Raw genomic sequence first — 7,683 nt, forward strand, 5'->3', positions numbered from 1 at the left:
TCAGCTGTTATCCTAATAAATGTACTTTTTGCAGTATCTTCTGCTTCCTGCTTCTTACAGTGCAGACGCTTTTGCTGCTTGCTCCTGCCTCTACTTGCATATTTTTGCTGATAATCTTGCTTTTCCTCTGAGAGAAACTATGAGCAGCGGCTCTTGGATACTTATAAATAACTGGACTTTACATTTTTTTAGACACAGTAGGTATTGCCATATTTTAACATTTTTCTGCGTGAGTGTGGCTACCAATAGCTCAAGCCTGTCCTACAGTGGACTGTAGCTAAAGCTAATTAGCAGCAAGATGCCTCCTTTCTCCGTGGATGACTACTACAAACTCCTTCAGAAGATTGCACTTCTGGAAACCAAGGTTTACCTTCTAGAAGTGAACGTGGAAGTTAACGGATCTTGTGGAAGATCACCCACTTACCATGGACCCATAACAATGGACAAAAGCATGCTAACACACGGCTAATTAGCACCAACAAAGCTACAATGAAACAGGAGGGCTGTGAAACGGGTAACAAATCAACAAGTGGCAGTCCTCCCTGGAATCTTGTGGTGCGAAGCCTAAGACTAAATCATTTTCCTGGGAAAGGGAGGCGACTAACGGGCAGGGCACAGCGCCCTGATATTTGTGATATGACCGGCTGGCTGCATTATCTCGGGCAGAGGCCTCTTTCAACCCCTCTACCTAGTAGGCACAGCCGTGGACAGCTGCAAAGGGAAAATAAGCAACAAAATGCCCCCAACAACCTGGTGTGCAACATGGATAACAGATTTGCCTCTGCTGCAAGAAGCTGGACAGTCATCTGATGACCGGGACTGCGTTCCATCGCCACACAGCAGGGTAAGGACTGAGAGCAATCAAAAAGTAAAAAGCTAACAACTGGGCTCAAACCTGATTGTGGGTGACTCTGCTGTAAAAGATTTAAAAAACAGTAAAAACACCAAAATAACTCTGTTTCCCAAAGACATGGTGTCTGACTTTACCCAAAAAATCCCAGCTATCATAGCAGAACCCCAACTGTGAAGAACATTATTCTGCATCTAGGGTCACATGATGTTGTAAAGCAACAGTCTGAATTGCAGAGACTGGACTTTAAGGAACTGCTGGGACACCGTCAGCTCTCTAAACGCAAATGTGTTTTCAGTGGCCCTATACCGTCAGTCAGAAGAGGAGATGAGAGATTAGCCGACTGTGGCACTAAAACAATGGCTTTCAACTGAAGTACGTCCACTCTCTGCAGTTCATTGACAATTTAAACATTTTCTGGGAGCGCAGACCTCTTTAAAGCAGATAGACTTCCCTTAACAAGCCAGGAGTAAAGCGTGCACCTCAATCTGCTTTACTTCTGCTGCTACACATCTGCCAAGGACACGAGACAAGACGAATCACAAACAAAGGAAGCACAACAAAGTGTGGCAGTGATCCACCACAGCCCCCACCTGAGCAAAGATTGACCTGGGAACCACAGAGCAGAGATACAAAACCTCAACCTCTTTTCACCCATCCAGCACCCCTCTAACACTCTTACAACCCCGAATCTTTGAGGAGCACGCTGTTCCCTCATTTCCCTCTTTCCCCATGTTGGAGTTCACTGACACATGAATCATCCGGTAGATGCTGGAACCAAATTTACACCCCCTCCTTCCCCATCTCTAACCCTGGCAAAAATAAAACGCGGGTTAACCCGGTTAATAGTAAAACGCCGGGCTCCTCTGAGGAAGTAAACAACTCTTTCCACTCAGACTGATAAGGACGTTGTGTGCAAAATCCAGTAAGCATGCTGATATGTGCCGGGCCTTGGCTCCAGGCCTAGAGACACTCAGACTTTTCAAGACAAGCCGGGCCTGTGGATTCAACTCTTCCTCAATTTATGTTGTGATAGGTAATAGGAAAAGAATGGTGAATAAGCACTAACTGCAAAATTAGCAAATTTAGCATCCATTCTCGTCAGCTACAGCTGTCCCAAAAAATGAAAACACACTAACACTAGCCTTACAAACGTCAGGTCTTTGGCAGGAAAATCTTTTTAATCAATGATTTTATATCAAACAACAATTAGATTATGTTTTTAACTGAACACTGGTTAGACAACAACAGCGCTGCTGTTCTATCGAGTCAGCTCCCTAACTTCAGTTTTATGAGTGAGATAGAGTGAATAAGAAAGGAGGTGGAGTCGCATTTTGCTTAATGACTCATTCCACGTACGCAAATATGTTATGGAAAGTTTGCTTCTTTTGAATATGTGGCTTCTCAATTAAGATCTTCCCCTCAGCGATGTTTCTAATATCATATCAGGCCACCTAAATATGTGCAACCTTCATTGATGACTTCATGAACTGCTGTCTATAATCTGTATAACTTTGATTGTGTAACATTGCGGGTGATTTTAACATCATGTTGACAACCCCAGGACAGGGGGACCAAAGAGCTGTGTTGTTTTTGAGAACTATGGACTGACTCAGCAGGACGAAGCCACTCACAATAAGGGACACACTCTGGAATTGATTGTCTCAAGAGGTTGAACATTCCAGGTGGGTGTGACTTGCTCTCTTGATCATTCCGTGTTTTCTTTAACGGACTATCTCTGTGCCCAAAAGTGTCCAAACAAAGATAATCAGAAACGGTATATCACTGAAAACAACCAGTGAAACATTTATTCAGCTTTTCTCCTCCACCCGCCCTCTTGGGCTATCGTCAGTGAGCTTGTAGACAATTTCAACTGTAAAATTACAAATGTATTGATGCCATTGCTCCCACTAAGGTCAAAGTTGTCTCTGGTAAGAAAAGATCTCCATGGGAAATGTCCTACTGGTGAGAACAGAAAAAAGAGAGTGTAGGAAAGCTGAACGAAGGTGGCGAAAAACAAATCTTGGTCCATTATAACACCATAAAGAGAGACTTCGCATTTATAATTTGGAACTGAGGAATGCAAGAAGGTCCTTCTTCTCTGATTATCTCTAGAAAACAATAATTCACGTGCTTTGTTTGCTACTGTGGATAGGTTAACAAACCCTCCAGTAACAGTAGCATCTGAACTTTTATCTACCAAGGCCTGCAATGACTTTGCCTCCTCTTCAAAGACAAAATTCCGAAGATTAGACAAACAGTCAGTGCCCATATCAAGTTCAGGATATTGTTCACAGTGTTCAAGCAAAACTAGTCAATATGACAGAATTTCACACAATCAACCATACAAGGAGGACATTACAACATCTGAAAACTCGACCTGTTGCCTTGATATTCTACCAAGCGGACTTTCAAAATGTTTCCAATTGTTTGACTTCTGATCTACAGATTGTGAACACATCTCTCTTTCAGGTATCTTTCCACAGGCCTGAAAACTGCAGTATCAAGCCACTTTTAAAAAAAGAACAAAACTAGACAAGTCACTAATGAGCAACTATAGGCCGATATCAACCTTCCGTTTTTAAGTAAATCATGAAAAAGTAGTCTTTCAACAAACAACCATTTCTGTCACTAAGCAACAGTTTTGATACCTTTCAGTCGGGTTTCCGACCACACCACAGCACTGAAACGGCTCGTCAAGTCTTTAATGACATCCACCTTAACACAGATTGTGGCAAAATTTCAATCTTAGTATTACTTGATCTCAGGGCTGCATTTGACACGGTGACCAAATATTACTAGACCGATTGGAAAAAAGGGTAGGACTTTCTGGTTAGTACTAAACTGGTTTGAATCCTACCTAAAGAATAGGGTTACTTTGGTCAATAGGTATTATACATCTGAGCGTAAAATATGACGTGCGGAGTTCCGCAAGGCTCCATTTGGGGCCTCTTCTGTTTAACATCTACAGCTTCACTGGCTCAGTTGGAGAAAAACAAAATAAGTTACCATGTTATGCGGATGACACCAAATTTACATAACCTTATCGCCAGGGGCGACTATAGTCAAATACAAAAAACTGACTAACTGCATCAAACAAATTAACGATGGGTGTGCCAGAACTTCTGAAATTAATGAAGGAAAAACTGAGGTAGTTGTTTTTGGAAAAAAAGGGAACGATTAAAAGTCTGCGCTCAGCTCAAACAACAATGTTAAAAACAACAGACAAAGCCAAAATCTTGTGGGTCATGGACTCAGACCTGAACTTTTACAGCCACATAAGACAATTACAAAGTCAGCCTACTATCACCTTAAGAACATATCAAGGGTTAAAGGACTTATGTGTCAACAGGACTTGGAAAAACTGGTCCATGCTTTCACTTCAGTAGACTTGACTACTGTAACGGGGTCTTTACAGGTCTCCCTAAAAAATCAATCAGACAGCTGCAGCTGATTCAGAACGCTGCTGCTCGAGTCCTCACTAGACCAAGAGACTGGATCACATCACTCCAGTTCTGGTTACACTGGCTTCCTGTGTCTCAAAGATTGATTTCAAAGTACTCTTGCATGTTTATAAATCCCTTAACGGTTTGGTCCAAATACATTTCTGATCTGCTACACACTATGACCCCCCAGACCCTAGGTCCTCTGGACAGGTCTACTTCTTCCCCAGAGTCAGAACTAAACAGGGTAAAGCAGCATTCAGTTCTATGCTCCTCATATTGGAATAAAACTCCCAGAAACCTGTAGATCCGCTGCTACTCTCAGTTCTTTTAAATCAAGGCTGAAGACCTTCTTTTTGATGGGCCTTTCTTTAAATTAATGCTCATTTCTTTCTTATGCTGCACTGTAACTTTTATTCTGTGTTTTATGTGTCCTAATGTTTCTATTTTGTTTTTAACTGTCATCATGTGGTCTTAATGATTTTTAATGCTTATGACTTTTAACTGTTGTACTGGTTTTATCTGTTTTAATGATTTTGTGTAAAGCACTTTTGAATGCCACTTTGTTGCTGAAATGTGCTATACAAATAAAGCTGCCTTGCCTTGCCTTGCCTATCTAACTGTTGCATATATGCAACTATTCTCCTGATTTAAATATAGCTCAGTGTAGAATCTTTCAGGAAGATCTAATTTAATCAATCCTCTCTTCCTAAATGGAATCAGCTGGTGGAGGTGTTAACCAATCAAAATTGTACACAAATTGCAAGGGCCAATCACAGACCCTGCTTTTAAAAATCTGTTTCTTCTTGTGCTATTCAGCTGTTGTTTCAGGCAACGAGTGCAACCCTCCACCTCCCCTTCCACCTCCAGTGTTCTACTCCAGCTGACCGGTCTGGAGTCTCCTCTAGACCGGTCCGGTCTTTGAGGCTCTTTCGTCGCCACCACCGGTGTCTAGATTCCATCAGGAGGTCCGTTGATTCTCTACCCCTATATAAATATACGAAATATTCGTATAACGATGGAATCTAATCGCCAAAGACTTTGTACATTTTATTGAGCTGTACAATAAACTTAATTTGCATATCTGCAAACATCTCTTTCCTGATTGAATTGTGATGAGCCTGTCCAGGAGTCCAGTTCTTTGGCCATGAAATATAGCATTATTAGCAACTACCAGATACATTCAATTTAATGTGAATTTTACAGTAAAGGTACCTAAAAGGATAACTACTATGGTTTTTGATGACTGTTGGCTTTTCATCTAATACCACCAACAGGTAAAATTAGACCGCCTGGCAACCTTGTGGCTTAAACAACAATCCCACCACCGGTGACAAGGTCAACACTTTGGTGCTGGCCGAATTCCCACTCCCTCATTTGCACACTGTTCTAAGGAAGCAGGAGAGTGTGTTTCATGTTCTTGTATGTAAAACTGTACAAGTGGATAATAGCATCATTTTCAAATGGAGGCTCTTTGCGGTGCACCAGGTGGTTGGCAGATTCAAAAGCACCTGCCACTCAGCAGCAGTCTGGGTGCAAAGCTGACAGATGGCACCTTAACGTTATGGAGCGAGCAGGATGGTAACAGGAACGACAAAACATCACCAGGGACAGGCCCGGGGGTCTGGGGTCTCAAATGTAGTGAGACCATTAAAATAGTGACACTGAGCGCCCGTGGGCAGTGGGCCCGGGTTCGGCTTCAACCTGTGGCCCTTTGCTACATGCCATCCCCCCTCCACTCTCTCCCCAAAAAACAATCTAAAAAAAAAATAGGGACGCAAAGTTACAAACGCAACACCTGTGGGAATATTGTAATTCAATTTCAATTCAATTTCATTTATAGAATCCATTATTACGAGTTATCTCAAGACGCTTTACAGATAGGGTAGGTCTAGACCACACTCCATAATTTACAAAGACCCCACCATTCCAATAATTCCCCAAAGAGCAAGCATTTGGTCCAATAGTGGCAAGGAAAAACTTCCTTTTAGGCAGAAACCTTGACAGACCCAGGCTCTTGGTAGGCGGTCGTCTGACGGTGCCGGTTGGGGGTACGATGAACAGTGGCAATTATAGTCACAATTAAGATAATGGAACTATGACTAGAAATACTAGTTGGAATAGTTCATGATGTAGCAGGGCACTGCAGGGTGTAGCAGGGTGTAGCAGGGCACTGCATATTTACCTCTGTGGAGCAGGTTCAGGAGCATACAGCCGTAGTACTGGTGTGTTTCTTCTATGCTGGTTATATAACAGTCAACAAGCTGCTCACTCAATTTTGCTTTTGTCATTCGACTGAAAGTAATGGACAATTCCAGTTGATTGACGTTCAAAAAACAAAAAAAAGAGAACGACCGAGTTTATGCGCAGTTCCAGCATTTCCAAACATTTACATAAACAGAAATGCTGCAATCTATTTTTACAAAACTTTCCTTGTTTAAAATCAGTAAACATGCACACAATCAGGAGCTGAGCAAATTCATGGATATGAAATTGAATAACAAATAGGGTATGTGTAGGCCTTCCACATACTATGAGAAATAAATATGCTGCTCTCTGTTCATATGAAATGCTAACATAATGTTATTCAAGAAGCATATTTACAAGACGTCTTTTTACTATGTCATCACTGCACAGAAAAGCAAGCGTAATCATTTTAAATGGTTAACAATTGTTCCCTGTGTTCATGTTGGAAGGCAGTTAAACAAATAAGGCCTCTATTATCACTGTAATATCTTTTGAGTTGTCTAACTCAGTGTATAATCCCGTCTCTAATTAGACTATGAAATATTAGGATATTAGTTAACATCTCCAACTGGAATGCAAGCAGAAAACTGTGCAGGGAGCTGGTCATTACAGTATTATTGAAACAAGCCCAGACAAGGTAATTTGGGACCCTGACACCAAACAGTGGTTTATAAATAATCTACTTAAGCACTGTCACTGATGGGAACCAAAGAAACCCATCATTTAACATAACACACTGGTTTAAAAGGATTCCATTACAAGCCCAAAAATGGTTTGGAGGGACTGCAGCCCTGCAGCCAATAAAAACCAAAATGTTAAGACGGCAAGATGACTTCCAGTAGAATCAGTTAAAAGTAATAATGTTAAAATTATTATTATTTATCTGTTGCGTCTCTCTGGAGTATCCAAAGATAAACCGCTATTTGATACAAGGTTGGTGAAGAGTGAACATTAACCACTGTGCCACTGTGTGTGTGTGTTTACATGAAGCTTCAGGGGCAGCATTGATACAAAGCCCAACACACAAATATACGGATATTTACAAATATATTTGGAAGTGCTTGGTAAATTTATCAGCAATGTCTTTAGGCTGTTTTTACCTTTTATTCTAATTGTTTTAATCATCTCTCTCTCTCTCTCTCT

The 7,683-nt window shown here is 41.3% G+C and overlaps 1 protein-coding gene across 2 annotated transcripts in view; it reads right to left on the minus strand.

Annotated features, from left to right (window-relative positions):
* acot7 (acyl-CoA thioesterase 7) overlaps positions 1-7,683 on the minus strand; it is a 65,807-nt gene that overhangs the window by 903 nt on the left and 57,221 nt on the right. The window lies entirely within an intron of this gene.

This window comes from Etheostoma spectabile, chromosome 7 (assembly GCF_008692095.1).
Source record: "Etheostoma spectabile isolate EspeVRDwgs_2016 chromosome 7, UIUC_Espe_1.0, whole genome shotgun sequence".
Lineage (NCBI taxonomy): Eukaryota > Metazoa > Chordata > Actinopteri > Perciformes > Percidae > Etheostoma > Etheostoma spectabile.